Raw genomic sequence first — 12,045 nt, forward strand, 5'->3', positions numbered from 1 at the left:
ATCAAATGGACGTTAAGACTGCATTTCTCAATGGAGAATTAGATGAAGAGATTTATATTGATCAACCAAAAAGCTTTGCGGTAGTAGGTCAGGAGTGCAAAGTTTGCAAGCTTCAACGATCTATTTATGGCTTAAAGCAATCATCCAGATATTGGAACCTGAGAATTCATCGAGCCATTGTTTCAAATGGGTTTACGATGATCAAAGAAGATCACTGTGTGTACGTTAAGCGGTCCAAGGATATTTTTCTGATATTGTCATTATGTGTGGATGACATATTATTGGCTGGCAATGACAAGGAGATGATTGTCGCCACTAAAAAGTGGTTGTTCTCTACATTTGAGATGAAAGACATGGGTGAAGCAAGTTATGTGCTCAGTGTTAAGATCCTTACGGATTGCTCTAGGAGACTTCTCGGTTTGTCTCAAGAGACTTACATTAAGACTATTCTAGAGCGATTCCAGATACAGAGCTGCAAACCCATTTACACTCTTGTTGCGAGAGATAAGCGCCTAAGCCCTGATATGGGTCCTAAGACTCCAGAAGAGAATGAAAAGATGGCCCGTGTACCCTACGTGAATGTTGTTGGAAGCTTGATGTAGGTTATGATGTGTACACGCTTGACATTTGTTATGCAGTCGGATTGGTGAGTCGTTACCAATCTAACCCAGGACCAGCTCATTGGAAAGCAGTTAAGTGGATTATGATATCTTAGAGAGACTGCAGATTACACACTTTGCTACCAAAGTTCAGATCTACATCTAGTTGGCTATTGTGATGCTGACTGGGGAGGAGACTTAGATGAGCGTAAGTCCACTTCAGGATATGCTTTCATGCTTAGTGATAGTGCTATTTCTTGGAGCAGTAAGAAGCAATCCTGTATCGCCTTATCGACTATGGAGCCTAAGTTTATGGCTTGTTCATATGCCGTTCAAGAAGCTATTTGGTTGAGGAGATTCCTTCAGCATTTTGATATTGTCACACACATTTCAAACCCAGTGACTATCCATTGTGACAACATGGCTGCACTCGCTTACGCTAAGGATCCTAAGTACCACGGGAGAACCAAACACATTGATGTGAGGTTCAACTTTATCAGAGACATTGCAGCGCAGAAAGAAGTGATCCTGGAGCACATCCCTACGAGTCACATGGTTGCAGACCCCTTGACTAAGCCCATTGTTAGAGATGTTTATCTTACTTATGTTAGGGCTTTAGGACTACGTAGGTGGTGATAGATATGTATTCAGTTGAACTCTTATTTTTTGGGGGGGATATTTATGCCATTAGTATTCATAGTTGTTTCTATTACACATTTATGTTTACTACTTTTTGCCATGGTTTGTGAATTAGCACACACAAAATAAATAAATTTGATGTTAGCAGGCAAAATTGGCTCACTCACATGAGTAATCGCCCTTAGCGCTAGGTAGCAAACAAGGATGAGACTAGTGGCTTATTATATTTGGAGCCAAAAGAAAGGCTAAAATTATCCACTATATATATCACCTTGGTTGAAACCAAGATGAGGTCTTGTTAGAGACTGACCATGGGTATGAGTACCGACTTTTCATGATGTTCCTGTTATGGAAAGCCAGATGCGAGATCTCATTGAACGCTTGAGAGGCGAGCATATAGAGAATTCAAGTTAGATGCTAGAAAGTGACTTGTGCGCTTAAGAGTGACTAGAGATCAGTATAGTGTATGAGTTTAACATCACTCTTTAGAAGAGTAACTCCACTGTAGCATGCATTCATACTGCATGTGCTTATCGACCTGTTCATGAGATGAGAGAATGGATCCCTGCTTCCTTACCGTATAAGTCCTAAAAGTCATTTTTTTCGAATGACGTCACTTTGTGCCTTTTGTGACTTTTGTTTATGTCATAAGATGAGGAATTGATGTTCGGCTACTTTGGTATGTTGCCTGCAATCATGTATGATTCGACTTTAAGGGGACATTACTGGGAAAACGGTCAATTCCAAGTTAAATGATATGAGGGTGAAGGGAAGATCATCTAGTTCTACATCTCTGCTCTATATTCACTGTCGACAACTCACATCGCTTTGTATGGGATGTTGATTGAGTGTGAATATAATGTAGGACCTAAGAGGGTCAAACATGCTCTTTGAGAGATTAGAGATGTTTTGGACCGATATAACTAGATGGGTCTGGGTACATGAGACACTATTTCTATTCTTTTTGGGTTGATGTCCCTATGCTGGCTCATTTTGATTTTCTAGTAAAGAGCTCCCACATACAGGTGTTTCTCAGTGGTCGCACGATTCATTGGCTAGCATGGGATTATTCAATATTTGGGGAGATTGAGATAGAGAGGTGGTAGTGTCATGCTAACTCATATGCGAGTGAGAGATATTGGAAATTAGGCCGGGTATTGGACTTGAATTTGGACACCTATGTGGCATGACCCATGGCCCATTCAAATTACCCATGCAATTTGAATTTGATTTCCTGATTATCCTATTTGTTAGGATAACCCACTATCTATCTACATCTATTATATCCATAAGAGATAAGGATAGATGGTTATATATCCGATCTATATATAATATCAGATACATTATGTGTATACCAACCCCGTAACGTTGTTCAATACTCTCTCTCTAACTCTCCTATCAGAGAATGATCAAGCCTTTGCACTGTGACTAGAGTGGGTGATACTCATACTGTAGTATCACTTCATTGCTAGGTGTTTTTAGTTCATGATTACAAAGCACGTGATTTACCTATAAGGTTCTTCATTTCTGATTCTAACACATAAGGTATGCCCGAATCCATTTATCCCCTGCGTTTTTATAAATCTTACAATATGGATATAAGACTCACACCATATGTGATACCACACCCAAGGACGGATGCACCGCCTTCTCAACTTTTTATAATTACATTACTACACATATACTTGTGAAGTGTTCTTTGTCTAATTCTTGAAAAATTATAATTGTGTCCACCCTAAATCATTTAAGGTCTGCAAAAAAAATAAATATTATTATTTTATAAAGGCTTTTTTATTTATATTTTTTTATTAATAGCATAACAACTTTGAATACATAAATATTTTTTTCTCTCTCTTCTCCATTCTTCTCTCTCTCTTCACAAATTTAATTTTGGACAATTTATTTTATACCCTTGTGCTTTAAGACTAGAGCAATTTATCCTCTATAATTCAAATATAGTCAGAAAATTCCTAAATAATTGTAGATCAAAATCAATTATTAACTCTATTAAATGTAGATATAAAATGACTGTAATACCTTGTAGCCCTATGCCTTTTTTAATTGTTATTTTCATTTTCTCTACTTTCTCATAACATAATTTATAATTACTAACATTAATTCAATTAAATCATAATTAATTGTAAATCCTTAATTATTTATTGTAATTCTTAACTTTTAAATTTAATTATATTTTAGATCACAATTAAACCTAAATCCTTAATTATTTATTGTAATTCCTAACTTTATAATCTAATTTAATTTAACATAATTTATATCACAATTAATACTAAATCTTAATTATTTATTGTAATTGCTAACATCGTAAGCTAATTTTAATTTAATTATATCTTAGATCAATCTTTAATTATATTTTATTTTAATTATATCTTAGATCAATTTTTAATTATATATTAATTTAATTTAATTTTAATTAACTTCTTAATATAATTTTTGATTTGGAGAACATGTGGGTAAAATTGCCTTTTTATTGTGTTAATTTCACTTAATTTCTTATAAAATCAGGCACATTTTAAAAAATAGTGTCTGTGATAGATCTTTCATTACGTTCTGTAACAATTTAATCGAAAATTACAAAGAGATTTTCTGAGTTTATTGAACCATAAGGCGGCAAAATCCTCCATCCTCAAACTATAAGGGATAAAAAGAATTTTTTTCGTTTAATTTTTCTCTTCTAACATATCTCATTTAGTTTTTCTTAAACACCCTTCTTATTTTCTTATTGGGCAAATTACACGTGTTCCTTATAGGTTACCTGTGGTGTCAATTTAATCCTATAATTACAATTAAGTGAATTTTGCAATTTAATTTTTACACTATATGAATTTAATTCAATTGTTGAGGTCTATTAATAAATTAAATGACCATTAAGGAAAGAATGGTCCATTCTCTCTACTTAAAATGATTGAAGGGCTGATATTAAATTTGAAATGATCCGTTCACTTCTAAATGAGTAAATTTTAACTTTGATTTTTGTCAAATTTTTACAAAAAGGCATTGTCAATCTTACCAAATTGACATTAGTGTGAAAATTCAAGAGTTAAATTAATGCACTTGAAATTACAATGAATAAAATGAGACTAAGGCCTTGTTTGGGAACAGATTATTTTAGTAACTTTTTGACTTTTTATGAAAAGATGTGCAGAAAAATAGAGAGAGTGATGTGACAACTTATAGTGACTTTTTGATTAAAACAGAAAGTTGTCAAACGAGACTTTAACAAACCAAGTAGACTATGGGCATAATTTGCCCAGCCTAGTTTATGCTAAATATTTGTCTTTTGTAATAAATATTTATGTTTTATGCTTAATATTTCTTCAAAAACTTTGTATTATATAATTGTTGTGGATTATGATATTTTGTTTGGAGAGTTAATTTTTTGGCTCTACTAATGCCCACATTCATGTGAGTGAAGTGCAAAAATTTTGTAAAAATTTAAGTAGTTTTGTTGGGATTCCTAGCATTGCTCAACATTTTTTTTTTTTTTTTTGGGCGAAAAGCGGATGTGGAGCCCAATTGTGGATTGTGTGGAGTGTTGTTGAAACAAAAATTCATTGTCACAGAAATTATAAGAGGTGTGTGGCTATGGGTGCTTGAAGTATCCAAATTGGTAACAAGATCAATATTTGCTTTGGGGGAAAGTCATTACTCATGCATGGTATGGTAACATAACATAAAAAGCATATTATGTGCAAGCATGGTAGAAATTAGGATATAGTATGCTTCTCATCAAATGTGTGCTTAGTTAATCTTTTGAAAGCGTTCATTACATTCACCTTGTTTGGACGGTGACACAAAAGGAAAATGTTTGAGGGCCACAATTTTTGTGGCCACAATGGCTCAAAACTGTCAAAACGACGTCGTTTTGAGTGCAAAACATGCCAAAACGACGTCGTTTTAGCAGTTTTGAGCCATTGTGGCCACAAAAATTGTGGCCCTCTAGCATTGCTGGACACAAAATTGGTCACAAGATCAATATTTGTCATTAATTGTTAATTTTTAACGACAGTTAAAAAATTCGTCATAAAAAAATTATTAATTATCATTTTTTAGCGACAAATTTAAAAAATCATCACAACAAAACGTCCTTAACACTTGTGTGACTTTTTTATCTATACAAACACTTGTAAGATTCAATAGTGCACAAATCCTTATAACAACCTTTGAATAACTACCCCAAGTTTTATGGAGGTGTTTATGAAATGAAAACAATAGTGAGAGGAACAAATTTTTAAAAATTAAGCTTCCATTTTTGTTAATTTTGTTTTTTCTTTTATTTATTAATTTTTCTTTCCACATGTCTAGATAAATGCAAAAACGAAATTTAAAATATTAGACCCTTTGGGACAGATGCATCATGCATGCGTGGTTTTGTGGAGAGGAGGACAGGAGTTGTTCCCTGGCGTGGAGAGCTGCCCGCCACAAACGGGTGCGTTTACTATTACTCATGAGGGAAGGACATTTTCCGTACACTATATTTAATTAGAGAATTTGAGAAGAAATTTAAAAAATAAAAAATAAAAAACATAACTAAAATATACTTACATCTCATCTAATTTTATATTTTTTTTTTCATTTCAAATCTCTTAACTAAATACAGCGTTAGCCTTCATCGATACAATGGAGATATTATTAATTAGAAGGAAACTTGTGCTCTCGACAATGCTTTAACGTAATCTCTCAATCTCTCATGCATCAATATTTTTGGACTGCCTATTCCTTTAATGCGTACAAACTCCGTTCTAGGATGATGCGACGTAGTTGTTTAATTTTTAGAATGCAATGATTTTTCCATTAGAATACTGGTTTTGGGGCTAAAACATTAGCTTCCCAAATAAGGCTTTTTTGTATGTCTGATTAAATGAAAATGAAAGAAATGTACATTTTAAAGTCATTATTATTTATCAATTTAGGAAAATAAACATTTCTATTTGAAGACAAAAGAATAATCATTTTGATAGTGTCAGGTAGAGTTTTAGAATTATGATTTGAGAATAGAGTTATATTTTGAGTTTGTAAGTTTTGGAATTATGATTTGAGTGTCAAAGATTTGTTTGGTTATGAGTTTTGAAAAAAGTTTTAAATTGAGTGATGTGACATATGATATTTGATACAAAAACTTACAACTCATAACCAAATACACAACCCAAAATTTTATTCAAAACTCATAAAAAAATTTTAAAAAAAAATCACAAATATTTTTTTTGTAATATAAAAAAAATTAAAAAATAAAAATAAAAAAACCAAACACTGTTCTAGTCAACCACTCAGACGTCAAGTGGAACGATCGGTTAGCCCAAATTTTCCCGCCTTAGAAAGAGTTTTAAAAAATGAATATAAAATTAATTTTTCAAAACGCTAAACAAATCTCACACTCCAAAATGAATATAAAATTATATTTTGAAAGCCGCCCCAAACGGAACCTTTATTTCTGACCAGGGGTGACAACATGAGAGTATTAAGTTTGAAATTATTTTATTAAACGTATGATCGTCCTCATCCATGAAGCACAATTTTCATGTTTTGCCCCATATTGGCAGTACCTAACATTTTTCCTATGGCTATTAATCATCGAAATTGTATGGTTACATTAATTTGTGTTGAATCTTAAATTTGAAAAGGTTTAGTTTGACTACATCTTGCACGGAAATTTTTTACTTGTCTGTAGAGCATCAAGTATAAGGACATATATTTATTTATTTCATAATTCTCATTCTTTTTTATTTTTTGAATAAATATGCTATAATTTCCAATGGTATGATGATGATATTGATTATTAGGGCTGAGTAAAGAATCCGTGAAATCTGTAATCTGATCCGGTCCAGTCAAATCTAATAGGTTTGGATTAATTTTTTGAATCCGTAGTTCTATTCCCGATTGAAAAATTAAAAATCCATAATTCATGGATCGGTTCAGGATTAGAATTAATTCGGATCGTATACAAATAACCTATATTTATATTATACACCCTTCCCCATAATATTTTCTCTTATTCCATATAAAACTTAAACCCAAACCTAAACTCGCATAATATCTTCTTTTATTGATTTTGTTTGTTGGTTTTTAATTTTAATTTGTAATAATCTAAATATTTATGGTGGAACCAGTTTTCTTATGATTATTTAAATTCTAGAACAGTATGTCGCCATTATGGAAAAACAAGTTGCTATTGTGGAACTAATATGATATTATGTTTATATTTTTATGAAATTAAAATGTTTTATATTTTTTTTGTTATTTAATTATGTGAATCTGTAATTCTAAACCGATCCAATCCGTGTTTAAATGAATTGGTTCGGATTGGTTCCATGATTTAAATGGATTGGATTGGTTCCAATTTTTCAAGAACTGTAAATAACAGATTAGTTCTAATTTTATCTCAATCCAATCTAATCCAGACCATAGTAACCCCTATTGATTATTGAGCTAGAGTTCCCCTGCCTGCAGTTGTAAGAGTTAAGCAGAGTGTAAAACCGTTTTCAGCTACCAAAGGAGTGCATGTTTTCATCATCCAGCTAACTAAACTGATTTGAATTAAATTATCTACCACCACGGGACAAATAACAACAAAATGCATGATTTACCCTTTCACTCCTACCTGCCTCTACCTCAAATGTGCCTACCTTTCTGTCAAATTTATTTTATTTTATTCTATTTTATTATTTATTTATTTATTTATTTATTGAGAAAGTAGCTAGTTGGAAAGCATTCATGACCTTTCAAATATTCTGTATTTAGTTAAGAAATTTAGAAAGAGATTTGAAAATATAAAAGAAAATGAAAAAGGTAAGTAAAATATAAATAAAATATATATACATTTCATTCAGTTTCGCACATATTTTTTTTTTTTTTAAATTCTCTAAGAAAAAAATTGACTACGGTTTTTGATCAAGCTGCCCCTTTCATTATTTGTAAGTATACAATAGATAAGTGGCCTCAATCACACAGTGACAGTACTCCTCTGTGTATCTACTTGGTCTCTGTCCGTGGGCCCCCAATACCAAAATGTACAACCATATATTTGTAACAAATTTCTATTTCACATGTCCATTTCCCTATCACTACTAAATTATTTTCTAAATGTTTGAATAATATCAACTTTGTTGCAACTTGTAGTTTAACTTGACCTTTGAATTGGACGGCGAAATTTCCATAACAATTGGACCTCTTGTAATAGTACAAAAGGTTATAGTGTTTTGTGCCAAATAAATAAAAATAATAAATAATAATAGAGAGATATCCAAGACTTTAAACCAAAAAGTATATAATTTAATCCATTCCTATTTCCTCAATAATATTATACTTCACTTTATAAGACATTGTTTATGTTAGTATTTTGAATCCACAATTGTAAGATATTACTAGAGCTCGTGTTCGAATCATTACACCACCAAGTGTAACTATGCTCCATATGATTAACAAAATATATGCTGTTAAAAAAAAAAAAAAAAAAAAAAGTAGTAGTAGAGTTGTTTGCTTGTTTGGCAACAGTCATAAGGTAGTATTTAGAAACCACTGTTTTTGACTGTTGTGTGATATTGGGCATTCCATTAGGTATCTTGAATTCTATTCATTCGTCTCCTCTTCTTGCGGAAACAGAGACACTCCTGGAGGCTGCTAAAGTGGGCTGTCAACATGAATATCAAATGCCTTTACTGACTGCAAGGTGCTTGTAGATGGTTTTGTACAATCTTGCAAGCTGGATTGGGAGGTGGCGCTAGTTATTCAAGATAAGTGGTCCTTAAGTAGATGTTTTGAGTTTCTATGAGTAATTAAGGTAGACAAGCAAAACTAGTTGAACCTGCACATAGGTTAGCTAAATATGTAAACTCTATATCTTCAGTTTAGTAATGATATGTTTGTTTTTTGATTGTTCTCAAAAACAAAAAAATGTTTAACCAATAAAAATGCCCACCAATATCACGCCCCTACATTGGAAGAAGACCAAATACAACAACAATACTGTAGATAGTCAGTTGAATAGCCAACTCAACACACGAAATAAGATTGTTTTGAGAAGTTAGTAAAAAGTTAACTTTTTAACTTTTTTAATTTATTGTCTCTTTATGAATAAAAAATATAAGAGATGATACTTCCCAAAAAACTCCATAATCTCCATAATTGGAGAACTATCAATTGATTCATGCTTGTTATCTATGTATTTATACATGTTCTTTGCCGCAACCCTATGGGGGTGCTGCTTTGCCTTCAATACACAACAACCCTGTTGTGTCTTTTTTTGAGAGGTTGTACACCCAGCATCTTTTCGATGATCTAAACCATTTCATATTATAAAATACGATAAAAATATTGTTTATATAAAAAATCAAGTTAATCGGATATTCATAACCTTAAGTCCTAATTATTTTTAAAAATTTATAAAAATTATGTTACCGCTAAATTTTATAAAAAACAAATGTGCTTTTGTTATAGGACTGTAAATACTAATTAACTTAAATTTTTGCATGACTGATCAACTCAACAAACTTTACAAGATGAACGATTTAGATCATCGAAAGGGGTTTGGGATGACGCTCCACAAGAGAGCACAGCAGGCTGCTCTGCTCAAACAGGATCCCCAAAACCCCTGTTTGATGGACAGGAAAGGAAATTTGATAGAAAACATATGCAATACAACGTCATATTTGGTGAATTACTGAAATAGAATAATCAAAACCATCATAACAATGTCATTTGAAGAGTATACATTTAACCTATTCCTAAGACGATGGAAGAAGAAAGTAGAAAAGCTGCATTTGCACATAAATTCAGGAATGACGAACAATACAGATGGACATGTGAAGCACCACCACGCAACCTCGCCAACCCATCGTCTGTGTTGAAGACGTGCCTCGTTTTTATGATAGACAATTCCAACCAAAATACATAATCAGGACCATATACAAAATTGGACTCTTCCACCATAATCAAGGAGCACTGTAAAACTCGTCAATATATATATAAAATCAACAATGCTTGTGTAACACGAAAAATGTTTAGCGAAAATCATCACGAAAGCATTTGATCAGTTGGCCAGCAAATCGTCCTGTCAAGCTTTCAAGATGATTTTCTCATAACATTTTTCGTGTAGCCGAGACTTACAATTCAGCCTATCTTTTTAAAAATATTTTCAAATTAGTGGTAAAGTTCATAATACTTGAATTCAGAAACTTTTTCACTAACGCGTAAATATATTTTAAGTTTCCCACTGAGATGAAAAATTGAGTAAACAAAACAAACCAATAATAAAATCCATCAGCGATTAGACGATAATGACCGAAATTAACAACAGCTTCAATGAATAAATAGGTCTACTCTTGTGTTTTGAATCTTACAACAATTTCAAAGGGCGACATAAGATCTAGGTCTGTGCATCGTCCATCGTCACCTGTGTGCGGTCACCAACGTCTCAATGAATCTCAAGCCGTCAAATCTTGGAGCGAATTTATCCTTACCCGATGATGACAAATGCGAATCGCTAATTCCACCCTTGTCCGAAAATGACGATGACGAAGAAGAAGAAGAATGCATCTGTTTACGCGAATAAAGTATGCAATTGAAGGATCATCATAATTTCCAATTTCCATTATCATACAAAAAGGATGAATACGGCAAAAGCTTGCTCAAAGAATCAAACCGTGAAATTCAAAAGAAACCGAAGATCTGGAAAGAAAATGTTTGATCAAAATGTTAAAATATTATGCCTCGTTTGACAACTAAAAAAAATTAAAATAAATTATCGCATTACTCTCGCTATTTTTTATACATTTTTTCAAAAAAAAAACACTAAAAAAATTACTAAAAAAAACTAATTCCCAAACCAGACCTCAGATTTGATGTTTTAAACCACAAAATCCAGAAAAATAAAAATAAAAATGAGAATGTTCAGAGAAGCCAAAGAGATACCAAACAAAACAAGAAAGAAAGAAATATATATATATATATATACCTCAATGAAGCAAGGATTGAAGGAGAGATCACGATCGGGAGAGGTGGAGGAAGAGGAAGAGGATGTGAGAGCCACGGTAGATGCGGCGAGCATGGATGCAACGAGAGTACAGGAGCCCTTCATCTTTCCACCGTCCGATTAAGAGAGCGAAGAACAAATGGACGAAATCCGACGCCCTTCGCCGGATCTCTCTCGCTTTCTCTTTCTCTTTCTCTTTTTCTATCGCTCTCCTTCGATCTCACATTTCTGTTCAAACCCCTTTTCCCCAGCTTTTATTGTCCGGCTAATGTTCGCGATCCCACGCTTCCCCACTTATCAAGGCATCGGTTGGCATGTTAGATTGGATTTTTTTTTTTTTTTTTTTTTTTTTATGTATGGTGAACAATCAATAGGTTCTAATAGTTTGATTTAATTCTTATTAAATTCTATTGAAAATAAGTTTTGATAAAATTATCGTTAAAAATAATTTTTTTGTAACAATTTTTTATATATGTCGCTTAAAATTGATAATTAGTGACTTTTTTTTGTCATAATTTTTATAAATTGTCGTTAAAACTTACAATTAATGACTTTTTTATGACAAATTTTTCTCATTACACCTATTAAATAATAAGTCTATATATTAAGACTTACACGTAAGTAACCTATTTTTTTTTGGATATTTTAGGTTGAGATTAAAAAAATTTATTTTAAATAAAAAAATTTTATTTTTTCAAATTTTATAAGAAAAAAATAAAATAATCATAATTTGAATGTGATATTTTTTAACATGAGACTAAAAAATTTATTTTATTTTTTTTATAATTATTTTAACCTCAACCCAGCCAACCTAACTTTTCA

The 12,045-nt window shown here is 32.1% G+C and overlaps 1 long non-coding RNA gene across 1 annotated transcript; it reads right to left on the reverse strand.

Annotated features, from left to right (window-relative positions):
- Positions 1 to 10,499: 10,499 nt before the first annotated feature.
- LOC114285183 (uncharacterized) lies at positions 10,500 to 11,540 on the reverse strand. The gene is made up of 2 exons (XR_003637177.2): positions 11,206 to 11,540; positions 10,500 to 10,787 (listed from the first exon to the last, which is right to left on the reverse strand). It is a non-coding gene; the product is annotated as an uncharacterized LOC114285183 (long non-coding RNA).
- Positions 11,541 to 12,045: the final 505 nt, after the last annotated feature.

The sequence above is a fragment of the Camellia sinensis genome, chromosome 4, assembly GCF_055761805.1.
Source record: "Camellia sinensis isolate YWXY chromosome 4, ASM5576180v1, whole genome shotgun sequence".
Lineage (NCBI taxonomy): Eukaryota > Viridiplantae > Streptophyta > Magnoliopsida > Ericales > Theaceae > Camellia > Camellia sinensis.